Here is a 15,498-nt window from a genome sequence, read left to right as displayed (position 1 = left end):
TAACATGAAACAAGCATTCATGTGCAACATGTTTGGCATCAGCTGCAGACATTTTCAAGGTTTGTTCACATCTGAGTGCTTTAACAGTGCTGGGGATGATTACGACATACTGTATGAGAACTAGAGCATTTATTCAATGGCTCGGGCGAGATCTTGCCAGTTACATGTGTGTGTGTGCATTCCCAAAAGGCTGCATGGAACAGTTGGGGGGCGCTTTAGAAAGAATACAATGATCCTCTAAGGATACCTTATTATCGCACTGAAACGGCACCTTGAACACCACAGGTCTTTCTGACGCGTGGCTTTCGGTGCTCAGATGGGAACAGCATCGAAGAAAGCCAGGAAATGACTCTTCAATAAAACAGAATTCACTATAAATATCTATGCTTCATGTTAGGGCGCTGTTCTCCCAGTGATTAAAGCTGGACTCTGGCTAAAAAATTATAAGGAATAACTAATAATAATAGTATTACTAATAGTTAACATTTAAAAAAAAAGCTTTTTCTGCAATACTGACTTTCAACTAGAAGCCATCAAGAGCAATTATTATTTTCCACCACTAGATGTCCCCAGTCTTTTGGGTAAATGACAGCCAGCATTATTCAATAAACTGCTCCTGAGTTTAGACTGTCATGGACCCGCTTCCTAGGACCACATCATGACGCAGCCTTAGATTCACACGGGCGACCAGAGGACAGTAAAACTAGGCAGCTGAACCAAGGTTTTAGCTCCCCTGACCACCCACTTAAACAAGGGCATGCAGCCGCTCAGGGCTGTACACATGCTGCGTCAAAACTGAGATGACATGTCTCATTGAGGGGGGCAATACCGCTGCCAAATGAGACCCATTCAAGTGAATGAGACAGCTCTGAAATGTACACAGTTGAAGTGCAGTGGCTCGGCATTTTCAGGGATACAAGAGGTTGTGAGGAGGAAATATATAGCCAATGTAGATCGCTTTTCAGGGGGGCAGCAAGGGCTGCCACACATAAGAATGTGCAGGCTATACACATTTTTTTTCCCATTAAGCTGTATAGATTAATCTCCCCCTACAGCAACTGTGGCGGCCTATCCATACGAAGCACAGGTGCGCCCCCCAATCAATGTGCCCGGAAGTGTGTGATTAGAGCTTGAGGCTTTTTTTGGCTTCAAAAAAGGGTGAGCATTGCCCCCCGAGCCCACCTAGTTGTGTGACAATAGCAAACTAATATTCGCTATTATCTTCCTGATTCTCCTCCCGGCCCACACCCTAATCCTCTAGTGCACATTAGCATTATTGCTCTGTGTGCCAGTGGGGAGATGGGAAAAATCTCCCTCCTACCCACCCATAAGAAAAGTGCTAACTTGCTTCACTGTGCCAGCAGGGAGATTAATTTACCGGGACAATATACATGTACACACATACACATGTATGTGTGTTTGAGCTTTGGGGTGCACACTCTAATGCAATAGGCTGAGCACAACTATGTCCCGGTCCATTAGTATGCGGGCCTTGAGACCCGTCACCCGATTGGCTGAGAGGAGAAGCGATCCTATTGGCCGCCTAGGAGAAGACGCACGGCAGAAGCCACCGTGATGCAGAGGAGGAAGCCGCCGCCCGGGGGAAGTGCTGCCTGTGACCTAGATGGGGTAAGTGCGGGGCTGGTGACCTGACTGACCTGGGGGGAGGGCATTGTTTGCTGCCTCCCCCCAAAAAATATACCACCAGACACCACTGGTTTTGACAGCTGGCTGTCAAAATACACAAACAGTGCCTTGAACTGGATTCAGCTGGCAATTTTCGAACTCCATCAATATTTCAGTTGAACGTTGTCAGGCAGGATAGTTGCCAAAAGGGTATCCACTTGGCAAAATTCCGCCGATTTATCAAGAACCAGATGAAATTCCCCCTGTGAATGGCCAGCTTCAGTGTTACTGCACTGAACAACTGTCACACATCATTTTTTTTTTATTTATTTTTTTACATTTTTTACTTTCAATAGATTTTTATTTTTCCAAATATAGAATACAATTACAGTATGACCAAAGGCCGTGTCTACAACATCAAAACATTCAACAAATAAGACAAAATGTCAGCAACAAGGCCTCAACCGACTTCATATTGCCCGATTGTAGGCTGATTAAAGGAAATATACGAGCTTGCTAACAGGGGAAGGGGAGGAAAAAAAATGAATATAGTAGTCACTCGCTCAGGGGAGTCCTACCTGTCCCGGGCACCCCTAATGGGATCATTCTGTGCCCCGGCCAGGCCCCCCCCCCAATCCACCCCCTCCAATAAAAGCATACGTAAGAAAATTAGTGGGTTCGAATTTGACTTCAGTGCACTTCTAGCTCGTACTTACGAATTCAATTAGGCCTATAGTGTTGCCAAATTGTTTTTTTATAAAAAAACTAATATAAAACATTACCCTTAAGTCAAACAACTATCTTAAAAGGATAAGAGGTAGGAAAGAGAAAGAGAAGTGGGGGGAAGAGAAAAAGAAAGGGAAGGGAGCATGTGCCTAACTAGAGCTGGAGGATGCAGGTTGCCCAGGGTGTACCCCAGTATCTAGAGATAAACCACAGTGGGACGCCCATGGTTCCCATACAGCTTCAAATTTTTGTTTCGTGTTAGATAGGATGCTGGCCAGCTTTTCCTGCATCATGATCCACAAAATCTTGCGGTTTACCGCTTTAATGGAAACCCTGGGTTGTTTCCAAGCCCTAGCGATGGTAATTTTAGCCCCGAGGAGCATAAATCGGATCAGCTTCTGATTGGGCTTGGATATACCCGGAATCCGAGCGTTTAGGAGAGCAACAGATGCTGACCTGGGGACCGAGCATTTAGTGACTGTGTAGATGAGGTTAAAAATCTTCTTCCAGACTGGTCTAATTCGGGGGCATTCCCACCAGACATGCACCATCGAACCCAGGAGTTGGCATCCTCTAAAACAACTGGGATCTGATGATGGGTAGATGGCCGCAAGTCTAGCGGGAGTCATATACCACCTCATGAGAACTTTTAAGTTTGCTTCCATCAAGGAAGTATTTAAGATACCCTGAAATGAATCAAAGCAAGCCGCTTGCCAGGTCTCCAGATCCCATTCAAGTTGGAGGTCGGCCTCCCATGCCATCATGTAGGAAGACTTCTCGGTCGGGCGAGTGAGGGAAGAGTAGATGACAGATATCCCTCCCCTTTGTCCCATGGCCTGCCCGCACCAGAGCTCGTAGTCTGTGAATTTGGGGGGTAGAGGGCTCTCCGTCCATAGAGTGTGTAGGAATTGTGATATCTGTCTGAATCTGAATTTTTCAGTGTCAGGGAGATCCAACTTGGTTAAACACTGGTCTAGGGTAAGAGGGCCCTTGGTTGTGAAATAGTGTCCTATGCGGTACAGGCCCTTGTCCAACCACCAACTGAAGGCCTTATTGTCCATTCCAGGTGGAAAATTTGGGTTTTGAAATATATTGGCTAGAGGTTGCGCTTTCGAAACCAGGGCTGGAAGGTGACGGATTCTATCCCAAAGGGCGTAAGATTGAGAGAGGGAGGGGGACAAAATGGGTGGTCTTCTCTTTTGGGGGCACCAAAGTAAGTATTCTAGGGAAAGATGGGGGACAGCCTGTTTCTCTATGTGGACCCAGTCCGGTTTATCAAATTTGGAGTAAACTACTGATAGTTGAGCCAGCCTGGCGGCTAAGAAGTACTTATATAGATGCGGTAATCCCAGCCCCCCTCTTTTCCTATGGTTATATAGGGTGTTTTGGGGGATTCTCTAACCTGACTTGCCCCAAATGAATTTGAGTATTTTGCTTTGTAAAGACTGCAACTGGTCTTTTCTGATGGGGATGGGAAGGGAGCGAAATAGATATAAGATTCTAGGAAGCAAGGTCATCTTTATAGAGTTAATTCTGCCTAGCCAGGAAAGTTCATATTTGGCCCAGTTATTCATGTCTGCTGTAAGTTTTCGGTATAGGGGAGGATAATTGTTTGTGTATAGGGATTCTGTACGCGCTGTTAAGGAAATCCCTAGATATGTGATGGATGAGGGACACCATTCAAATTTGAATGACTGTTGGAGGAGGGATACTGTGGAAGGTGGGAGGGACACATTCAAGGCTTGTGATTTGGCATAATTAACCTGAAGCCCAGAGATTTTAGAGAATTCTGAAATTACCCTGTAGAGGTTTGGTAAGGAAGTAATGGGAGAGGTTAGAAATAATAGTAAATCATCGGCAAAGAGCCCACATTTATGAGTTTGATCTCCGCATGATACACCCAAAATGTCAGGGTTCTGTCGGATAGCTATTGCCAGGGTTTCAATTGCCATTGCAAAAATGATTGGGGAGAGAGGGCATCCCTGTCTGGTACCCCTAGCTATGTCTATTGGGGAAGAATAGTACCCTTGGATTCGGATTAGGGCCTTGGGGTTGGAATAGAGAGCTTGTATCACCCCCAGGAATCTCGGGCCAAAGCCCCATCGCTCTAGTAGGGGGAGGAGATATTGCCAGGACACAGAATCAAAGGCCTTCTGCAGATCAAGTGCTAGGAGAAAGCCTTGTTGTTTCGGACCTCTGTCCCAGTTGGATTGCAAGATTGAGACAATGTCTACTGCCCTTCTCACTTGATCTGGGCCTTGTCGACCTGGGATAAACCCAACTTGGTCCTTGTGAATATATTTACCAATGAAAGAGGAGATGCGGACAGCTAGAATTTTTGTAAGAATTTTTAGGTCATTATTTATCAGGGATATGGGGCGGTAATTACAAACTTCTTCTAGATTTTTCTCCGGTTTTGGAATAACCGTAATGTATGCAGTATTCAGTTGTGTACCCAAGGGGGAGCCTTGAGTCTTGAAATTAAAAAAGTTTGTCATATGTGGGACTAGGGTATCTGCAAATGTTTTATAATAGGGGACTGATAGACCATCTGGGCCTGGGGCTGAACCCTTACGGAGGCCCTTGATTACTGTCGCCACCTCCTCAACCGAAAAAGGTGCTTCCAACCTGTCTCTATGTTCTGTGTCTAAGGATGGGATGGATAGGCTGTCCAGGAAATCGTCGATCGAGTCCCTGGGAAGCTGTGGAGGAGCACTATACAGGTTAGAATAGAATGTTTGAAATGCTTCCAGAATCTTTTTTGGATTGGCCGTAGGTTCTTGACCCGCTATGCGTATCTTGGGCAAGGAATGCAACCTTGTTTTAGGGGACAATTTGGTCGCTAACATCTGACCTATCTTTTCTTTTTGGGTGTAAAACTTATTGCCACTCCAGCGGAGAGATCTCTCCGCTTTTGTTGTGAGAACTAAATTAAGTTCTAGTCTCAGCTTGTCAATATTCTCTAGTAAGGCTAAAGACGGTTTCTTTTTGTGTTGTGCCCTTAGGGTCCTGTATGACCTCTCCAATCGCACAACGTCCGCTTCGTGTTCTCTTTTGATTCGTGTGGAGATCTGAATAATTTTACCTCTAATACAAGCTTTATGGGCTGCCCATAGGGTCTCTGCGGAGATATCCTCAACATTGTTAATTGTGAAATATTCTTGAAGAGCTTTATTGATTTCTGTTGTTGTGGTTGGATTGGAGAGAATGGACTCGTTTAGCCGCCAATGTCCACTCTTTGCCATACCGGCTATAGTGCGTATGGACATGATGACCATGGAGTGGTCAGACAGGACCGTGTCTCTGATTTGGGCCTTGATCACTGCCGGAAGGACAAATGAAGGAATTAAAATATGGTCAATCCTGGCATAGGTATTATGCGGGTGAGAGTAATGGGTGTAGTCTCTCTTTGAAGCATTAGACTCCCGCCAGACATCCGTCATCCCCCTGTCATGGAGTAATTTGGCAATTTTCAGGCTGACCCTAGTGGGTCTAGTAAGTTGGGCAGATGGAGGTTTGGATTTGTCCAAACCTTGGTCAAAAGCCACATTGGAATCCCCCCCCCAAATGACTGTGCCTTCCATAAGGGGGGTTACAGTATCCAAGATTAGTTGGAAAAACTTGTCTTGCCCTTTGTTGGGAGAATAGTATGAGACCAGGGAGTAAAGATGACCCTCAATTTTGCCCTTAACCAATATAAACCTTCCCTCTGGGTCTTTGAAGTCAGAGAGATATTCAAAGTTGCAGGATTTGGAGAGAAAGATTGCAACCCCTTTAGTTTTATTCTCAGCATTAGCCAAATAGAAAAGGGGAAAATGAGAGTGGACAAATTTGGGACTGTACCGCCCAGGAAAGTGGGTCTCTTGTATCATGAGGATGTCAAGTCCGAGTGCTTTGTAACTATCAAAGATCTTTCGTCTTTTGACGGGGGAGTTCAGGCCCTGAACATTATGTGTAGCTATTTTGAGGGAGCTCTGTACGTGATCAGCTATGGGGATTCGAAAAGTCACTGTGTCTGTCTCCACCTCCACTCACCCTTAGATGTCTTCCACTCTCCCAAACCTGCCAGCTGTCAGGATAGACATCAGGCAGCCAGGTGAACACCCTTTGTTCGTAGGTAATGCAAGCTGTAAAATATTGAAAGGTTAGGCACATGTGGGAAAGGCAAGGAACAGAAAAGGAAAGAACAGAATCGAAAGAGAAAAAGAGGTGAAAGGAAGGTCTCCCAATCCAACTAAAGGAGAATAGGTAAAAAAAGCGAAAATACATTCGGGGGGGGGGTTGGGAGACGCCCCTCGAGAACTTCTACCAAGGTAGAACAAGTCAAGCTTGCTCCAGGAGGGAACAAGCGACCTCGCCCCCAGAGACCTTCTGGAGTCTGAGGGAAAGGCGGAGGTACATGGGGCCCACCCCAGCCAGGCGCCCCTGAAAAAATGCATGAAACAATTTTCAAAAACAGTAACTGAAAGGAATCAAGTAAGTCAAGACCCAGTTCGGTCGGATCTAGGTCCGACCCGAAAGTCCCCCCGTCCTCCCCTCTGAGAGAATCGAGGAGGGAGGGACCCCAAAATCAAGGTGGGGACATCCCCCTGCAAAAAAAAAAGGGGGGGGCCGATCTTTTAAGGAAGTGAAGTAACGGTGTAATAGCAAGTGTCCAAGAAATTGTTAAGCTGATCAGAGAAAGTCTAATCCTCAGGCTTAGGTCCATCCGAGATCCTCTAAAGTTCAAGGTGAATATGACCAATGTGTCAACCAAGGTCAGATGGGTCCGCCGTCTCTAGCCTTCTTGGGTCACACATCATTTTGTTCAGCGCAGCAATAAGGACTCGTCACTACCACAGCTGCAGAGGGGCATGTTATGTTATTGGATCAGCCAGAAGACCCTTATGCCGCGTACACACGACCGTTTTTTCAGGTTGTAAAAAATGAAGTTTTTTTTTAATGTCATTAAAAACGATCGTGTGTGGACTCCATAGTATTTTTCACCATGTTTTTAACGTTGTCGTTTTTTAACGTCGTAAAAAATGGTCGTGTGTGGGCTTTAACAACGTTATGAGACGGGATCGCTCGTTCTGGTAAAACTAGCGTTCGTAATGGAGATAGCACATTCATCACGCTGTAACAGACTGAAAAGCGCGAATCGTCTTTTACTAACACAAAATCAGCAAACGCAAGGGTGGCGCCATCCGAATGGAACTTCCCCTTTATAGTGTTGTACGTCACCGCGCTTTGCTAGAGCATTTTTTTTTCACGATCGTGTGTAGGCAAGGTCGTTTTAACGTCGTTTTTTCTAGACCATTAAAAATTTAATTTTTACAACCCGAAAAACAGTCGTGTGGGCTAGTTCATATTAGCGGCTGAGAGGCGGTAAAACCCCACGATTGAGACATGCTTTTACCGCCCCTCGCCGTAGAGGCAGCAGCTGGGGGTATACCCATTTGTGGCCTCTGCAGGAAGGATACCCCGTCACAGTTGTGGTGCACTAGTGCAGGGCTCAAAGGGTTAAAAAGCAGGCAGTGAGGAGGCGATACCCTGCCTATCATATGCTCTCAGAAGAGTTATCTGAATGTGGATCACTCTTCAGAGTGAACGAGCCCTCAGAAAAGATATGTGTACATATTTCTTCATTTAGTGAGGGGGTTCAAAAGGAGTGGGGTGTCCTTTTTTTTTTAAAAGACTAACTTCAAAGAGCAGACGTCTGATCTTTGATTGCATTGAACAAAGAACAAGGTGAAAAATACAACAGAGCCATTTTGTAAATGCATTTTATTCATTTGAATTTTCTATCGGACAAACCGACTGGTTGCTATGGGTTACAACAGCCTGCCCATCAGAACTGCTCTTTGACGGTCTTATTAAATAAATCTGTGTGCTCGATGATGGATAAAGTATTCATCACCCCAAGAACATGACACGATCAGATAGCTAATGTTCTAAACGAACATCCTGACTCATCCCTAAAGTCTACAATACTAGACATCTGCTGCGGTATTTCCAAATGGCATCACTAAGCAGAGCTGCCAGCAGTACTTCTCAAGTACAAATTGAATTTGTGTGTACTGTTTACACTGTAAATAGGTTGACGAACTCGCGAGTATAGCTCTTTGTATGGAGAATATTTATCTACAAGTCTGAAGACATATGTCTTGTAGTGCTGTGCCAACTATTCCAACAGGATTGTATCTGACAAGAAACAGCCCCATGGATAAGCTAATATAAAGGATTAATTATAATGGGCAGTGGATAGCGCTGGCCACTCTCTGATGGACAACGCAATGATCGATCTACGCGGCGTTCTGCATGCTACAGGCCATTAATAAAATACAAGCTGCCGCGCCTGCAGGAGTGCTCTCTGCATGACGCTAAAAAAAAAAAAAAAACACTCATGACTTTGACCAGTTGTGAGATTTTCTTTTCCCAACACTTAAAGCTCAATTCATAAAGTTAACCCACCAGGGTAAGGAGGATTCTTTCCACAAAAGTGACAGTTATTCATAAAGTAAACCCACCAGGGTAAGGAGGATTCTTTCCACAAAAGTGACAGTTATTTTCAGTCCAAGGAGAATTGCAGTGGAAGTACCAAAAATAGATTGTGGAGGGGACTTTCAAGGCACAAAAGACGAGTGAGCAAGTCCCCAGTAACATTACTGGCAATGTATTAACAATGTTGTGGAAAATTATCAACATTTATTAAACATATTTAAATAAAATATATACCATAAAAAAAGTGGTTGTAATGGCTGCATTAATGGAAAAATGCATTAAAGTAAAAAACCTTCTGAATGCAGCTCCCCCCAGCAGTGCTGGGACAGGGTCACCCTGTGTCCAGGGCAAAGATGCCAAACTGTGCCCCCCCCCCCCCATTCATGACGTGCAAGCTTAGGGGAACCTACACCCAGCAGTCACTACTCTTGTCAGCCTTGGAACATATTGTTTATTCCTATGTATCTATGTTCAATAAAATCAAATTTTTTAAGATAATATATTGTTGTTCCAATGTGCTTACAAAGTCTGCCCTAGAGGGTTTTCTTTTTTTCTTTTCTAATCAGCCTTGGAACAGAAGGAAGGCGCCCCCATCCCTAAAGTAAACCATTGCACCCTGGGCAACCACCCCTTGTCCCGGCCCAACCCCCCCTAACCACACCCCGAGCAGCCACCGTCATTATACTGCAGCAGGTTGGTGCTATTGCGCGAATCGCCGTAGCTGTACGTCTGTTTATACAATAGATACAGTGGGCGCCAGAGCCAATACGAGTGACCAGCGGCCGCAATGTCTGCCGGCCACCTGCGATCGCTCCACAGAGAGCCAGACCGGGGATCTGTCAATATAAACAAACAGATCCCCGTTCTGACAGGAGAGTAGAGAGAGATCTGCTGTCCCTAGTGATCAGGAACAGCGATCTCTCTTCTCCTCCAGTCAGTACACTCCCCTAACAGTTAGAAACATCTCCCAGGGAACACATTTAACCCCTTTGTTTACCACTAGTGTTAACCACTTCCCTGCCAGTGTAATTTATATAGTAATCAGTGCATTTTTTTAGCACTGATCGCTGTATAAATGTCACTGGTCCCAAAAAAGTGTCAAAACTGTCCGATCTGCACACCGCAAATGTTACAGTCCCGCTAAAAATCACTGATCACTTTTTCTCCCCCCTTCTTTCCCCACCTCCTCCCGTTTTAGATGTTCTAAATCCCATCTTCTTTCTTTTTTTTGTGTGTGTGTTGTGTTGTTTTGTTTTTATTTTGTGTCAAAATCTTGGTTACAATCTTGCTAAGATCAAAAAGAGGCTCTTGTAGCCGTATCTAATATATGTTTCATGTTACAGTCACTGATATCTGTATTGTTTTACATGTTGATGAGTCCTTCTGCGGGCGATAGCCATTTGGCTGACTCTTTACACAAGTGTACCTGTGACTGCTTTCAGGTTGCGACTTCTCATGTTGTTATATGTATAATATGCTAAACATTTTAATAAATATATTTTCAACCCTAAAAATCACTGATCACCGCCATTACTAGTTTAATGTTCAAGTGCTAAATGCGCCTAGCGTTCAGGTGCATTTAGATATGCTTACACATTGTGGAGCTGGTGTAGCGCAGCCCAATTCACTTGAATGGGTAGGGTTTAGCAGGTTTTCATTTCTACCGTGGCCACAAAAGGAAAGCATCACGTCCACTGCAGGCATACACCCCCGTCCGCAGCAGGCATACACCCCCTGTCCGCAGTAGGCATACACCCCCTGTCCGCAGCAGGCATACACCCCCTGTCCGCAGCAGGCATACACCCCCTGTCCGCAGCAGGCATACACCCCCGTCCCCAGCAGGCATGCACCCCCGTCCCCAGCAGGCATGCACCCCCGTCCCCAGCAGGCATGCACCCCCGTCCCCAGCAGGCATACACCCCCGTCCCCAGCAGGCATACATCCCCGTCCCCAGCAGGCATACACCCCCGTCCCCAGCAGGCATACACCCCCGTCCCCAGCAGGTATACACCCCCGTACCCAGCACGCATACACCCCTGTCCCCAGCAGGTATACATCCCCATCCGTACCGGGTATACATCCCTGTCTGCAGCGGGTATGCATCCCCGTCTGCAGCGGGTATGCATCCCGGTCCGCTGCAGGTATACACCCCCATCCCCAGCAGGTATACACCCCAGTCCGCTGCAGGTATACATCCCGGTCTGCTGCCTTTCAAGCTTAAAGTAGTAGTAAAGTCCCATTGGACACTTCAGATAAGCTTATAATTAAATGTGTGTTTTTACCCCCCAAAATGTAATGTAAACGAGTCAGCTTTCAGTTAGCTCCCAACAGCTTAGAAACACCTGGTGTTTGTTTACATTAGAGGGTTGGTAGGTTGCCAAGGTTCTATGGAGGACACAGCCGGCATTTAATACCCGACAGATCCTTATCCACTATTATTTGGCAGGATGGAGGCTTTGATTGAGAAACCGATGCAATTAAAACTGGAGCAAGGGGCATGCAGAGATTTGACAGTTATGAATTCCCGGGAATTGTTAAACTAAGTAACTTCTATATTAGAGTATAAATTGGCGACAAATTAAAATAAAAAAGAAATGTTAAATTATTTTTTCTCCTGTGTAATACAGCTAAAAATGCTGTTCTCTCTGTTCCATTACAACAAACAAATTACACAAGGCTGCCCACACAGAACGTGTCACTTTGAAAACAATGCTTAAACTTGGCACTTAAAAAGGTAGTTTTACCAAACAATAGCACAAAGACGTTCTTATTACTTCAATAAACAGCAAGTTATTTTCTCGTCACTTCTACTGCAGCAGATAATTGCTGTGTTTTCTGTGACCTGTAGCAATCGCAAGGACCTACGGTGGGCTACAGTGAAACATACGTGTCAGCCCCGTTCCTGCATAAGCTTGCATTCAAGGATTTTTTTATCTTAAAGTGGTTGTAAAGGCTGGAGGTTTTTCACCTTCATTATCTGTATTAAGGTAAAAACCTTCTGTCCCCCCCCCCCCCCCCTAAATACTTAACAGAGCCGGATCTTGATTCAGCGATGTGCCCGCGAGCAGTGCTGCTGCTCTCTTTCTCCCTCCTCATAGGACTGAGTGGGAACATCAGGAGCCATTAGCCCCTGCTGCTGTTAATCAAATCCAGTGAGGCGGGAGTGGGGTGGGGCAGGGCTGAGCCACACTAGACACACACAGTGCGGCTCGGGATCAAGCCCCCACAAGTACCCACTCCATCAAGCAGCTAGGGGGGGGGGGGTGTCCTTGAAGGTAGGAGGAGCCAAGAGTGCTGGCGGGGGTCCCCAGTAGAATAGGTTTAGGGCTGCTCTGTGCAAAACCAGTGCACAGAGCAGGTAAGTTTAAACATGGTTGTTAAATTAAAAAAAAATCCTTTTCAACCACTTTAATATATACAATGGGGAAAATAATTATTTGATCCCCTGCAGATTTTGTAACTTTGCCCACTTACAAAGAAATGAAGGGTCCTTCATTTTTATCATAGGTTTATTTTAAATGATAGAGATGCCGGGGTTGATTTACTAAAACTTGAGAGTGCAAAATCTGGTGCAGCTGTCTATGGTAGCCAATCAGCTTTTAACTTCAGTGAGGCCTCATTCACATCTATGCAGGTTGCAGTTTGCATGTTCCCGATGCATTTTGGCGGCATCACCTGATGTTTTTTCACCTTAATGCATAGAATGCATTAAGGTGAAAAAAATGTACCTTTACAACCCTTTTTAGCGTTGACAAGAAAACCTGGAAGCTGATTGGTTTCTATGTAGAGCTGCATTAATTTTGTACTCTCAAGTTTTAGCAAATCGACCCCAGAATATCAACCAGAAAGAAAACAAATGTTATAAATTTGCAGTTCAGTGAGTAAAATAAGTATTTGATCCCCTGCCAACCAACAATAATTCTGGCTCCCATAGACTGGCTACAGTATGTGCTCATGTGGTACACAGATTAGTCCTATCAATATAAAGGCCTATACACACGATCAGACTTTTTGACAATTGTCCGTGTTTGATCGGACAATCCGAACGCGTGTATTGCTTCATCGGACAACTGTTTTTGCTTTTTCATCAGAAAAATATTTGCTGTGAGTGCTTTCAGACTTTTCGGCAACAAATGTCCGACGGAGGATAATCTGATCGTGTGTACACAAGTCCATCGGACTAAAGTCCAAAGTACAAACACGCATGCTCAGAACCAATGCTAAAGATCAGACGGCAATAGCAGAAGTTGCCCAAAGGGTGGCAGTAAAGAGCTGAAAAAACACGTGATTTGGTGAATGTTGGCTGAAAATGTCCTGCTGTGTGTATGCAGAACAAGTTCACGGCCAACGCCCCTTCGAACCAAAATCCACGGAAAAGTCTGATTGTTTGTATAAAGGCTTTACACTGACTGTGGAAAAAGTTGCATTTCATTTGGAAATCAAGGTCCCAGAGTCTGGAGGAAGAGAGGAGAGGCACAGAATCCAAGTTGCATGAAGTCCAGTGTGAAGTTTCCACAGTCAGTGATGATTTGGGGAGCCGTGTCATCTGCTGGTGTTGGTCCATTGTGTTTTATCAAGTCCGAAGTCAGTGCAGCCCTCTACCAGGAAATTCTACAGCACTTTATGCTTCCTTCTGCTGACCAGTTTTATGGAGATGCTGATTTCATTTTCCAGCAGGACTTGGCACCTGCTCACACTGCCAAAAGTACCAATATCTGGTTTAATGATCATGGTATCACTGTGCTGCTTGACTGTCCAGCAAATTTGCTTGATCTAAACTCCATAGAGAATCTGTGGGGCATTGTCCAGAGTTAGGGTTAGGTTTAGAGTTAGGGTTTAGGGTTAGGGGTTAGGGTTTCCCATTGAAGAATATGGCTAGGACTCAGAAATTGGAACAGGGACCTCCCCCAAAGGTCAAAGGTGGGTTCCCAGAGGTCAAAGGTCACAGGGCGTGGCTGACCCACCCCCACCAAAGTGTACCGCCTACCCCAACTAAGTCGGGGAATGAACAAGTCGGGGAAAGCGTCAGACCCAACAATGCAGACAAGCTGAAAGTCGCTATCAAAGTAACCTGGGCTTCCATAACACCTCAGAACTTCCACAGGCTGATCGGCTCCATGCCATGCCGTATTGATGCAGTATATCATGTAAATAAGCCCCGACTAAGTATTGAGTGCATACTATACTGTACATCAGGGGTCAGCAACCCGCGGCCCACACCCAGCCTGCCAAATGTCCTGTCCGTCAGTGCCCGTAATTACTTCACGGGCACCTGGCCCCCGGACATTTTCGCTACTCTCCTCTTCAGTGGACAGCGGTGAGCGGCCGGTATCACAGGGCTGGATGGGGGCAGGAACCGCTGGAGTTAACTTTTTACATTAAACAGCAGGTAAGTGACGGACTTAATGGTCACAGGTCTAAGTTGGGGGGCAGGTACACAACGCCAAGGATAGGAGATTCCCTGTTGGGACTACACTGAGGAACCAAACCCTTCATACTTATTTTTGAAGGTACAGTAGTAATACATTTCATAGTATATACATCATCTCATCTTTATAATCAAATTATTGCTAAACAACAAAAGTGGTCACATCCACATGTTTCCTACTTTTTCACATCTGCATCATCTATTGGTTCTGGGGTCTTATAACAGTGCATTTTCGCAGATTTACTTAACCCCCCTGGCGGTATTCCCGAGTCTGACTCGGGGTTAAATTTTTCAGCTACGATCGGTAACCCCGAGTCAGACTCGGGCCCGCCGGATCCACAGGCAGCGTTTACGGTCCCTTATCCCTGGATCCAGCGATGCCACCGCGCTGTGCGAGCGAACGGGTCCTCGCTCGATTCACACAGTGCCTCTGTGTGCCGCCGATCTCCGTTCCCTGCGACAGTACGACGCACGGGAGCGGAGAACGGCGCCAAATTCAAAAAGGTAAACAAACACCTTACATACAGTATACTGTAATCTTATAAATTACAGTACTGTATGTAAAAAATACACACCCCCCTTGTCCCTAGTGGTCTGCCCAGTGCCCTACATGTACTTTTATATAATAAAAACTGTTCTTTCTGCCTGCAAACTGTAGATTGTCCAAAGGTGTCCCTTTATGTCAAAAATGGTTTTAGAGCAGCTAGAAAACAGCGATAATAATTTATAATCACTTGCAAAATTGTGCGATAGCGATTTGTGGGGAAATCCGTCATAAAAAAATAAAAGTAATGACAGCGACAATTCTGCAACTGAGCAAATTTCAGTGATTTTGAGTTGATTACATTATTGAATAATTTTTATTATAATTATATTATTTGTTATAATTATTTATAATTATTTGTTATATTATAATTTATAATTTTGTTTTTAAAAAAAAAATCATACCCGGGATGCCTACTAGACTCTTGTTTGGACAGATTTAAGTGAGTTATTCCTAAGAATTACAGGCCTACAATATAAAACGCCAAATTTCCTTGCAAATAATGGTACCGCTTTCAGCACCTTTTTTCTGAAATAATCATACCGCCAGGGAGGTTAAAAGAACATTCTCAACTTAGTTCTTGGGCTAAATGTACCCGTGTTCCTCAGACGAAATCCAGAAAACATGCACTGTCTGTAAAGAACCCAATGATCAATCAGCCTAGCTCCTTTCACAGAGCACGCCTATGGTG

At 45.0% G+C, this 15,498-nt stretch overlaps 1 protein-coding gene across 2 annotated transcripts in view; it reads right to left on the bottom strand.

Moving 5' to 3' along the window:
* The window catches only part of STX1A (syntaxin 1A), a 195,784-nt gene that overhangs the window by 58,795 nt on the left and 121,491 nt on the right, over positions 1 to 15,498 (bottom strand). The window lies entirely within an intron of this gene.

The sequence above is a fragment of the Rana temporaria genome, chromosome 2 (genome assembly GCF_905171775.1).
Source record: "Rana temporaria chromosome 2, aRanTem1.1, whole genome shotgun sequence".
NCBI lineage: Eukaryota > Metazoa > Chordata > Amphibia > Anura > Ranidae > Rana > Rana temporaria.
This window is presented reverse-complemented; position numbering and strand designations above follow the sequence as displayed.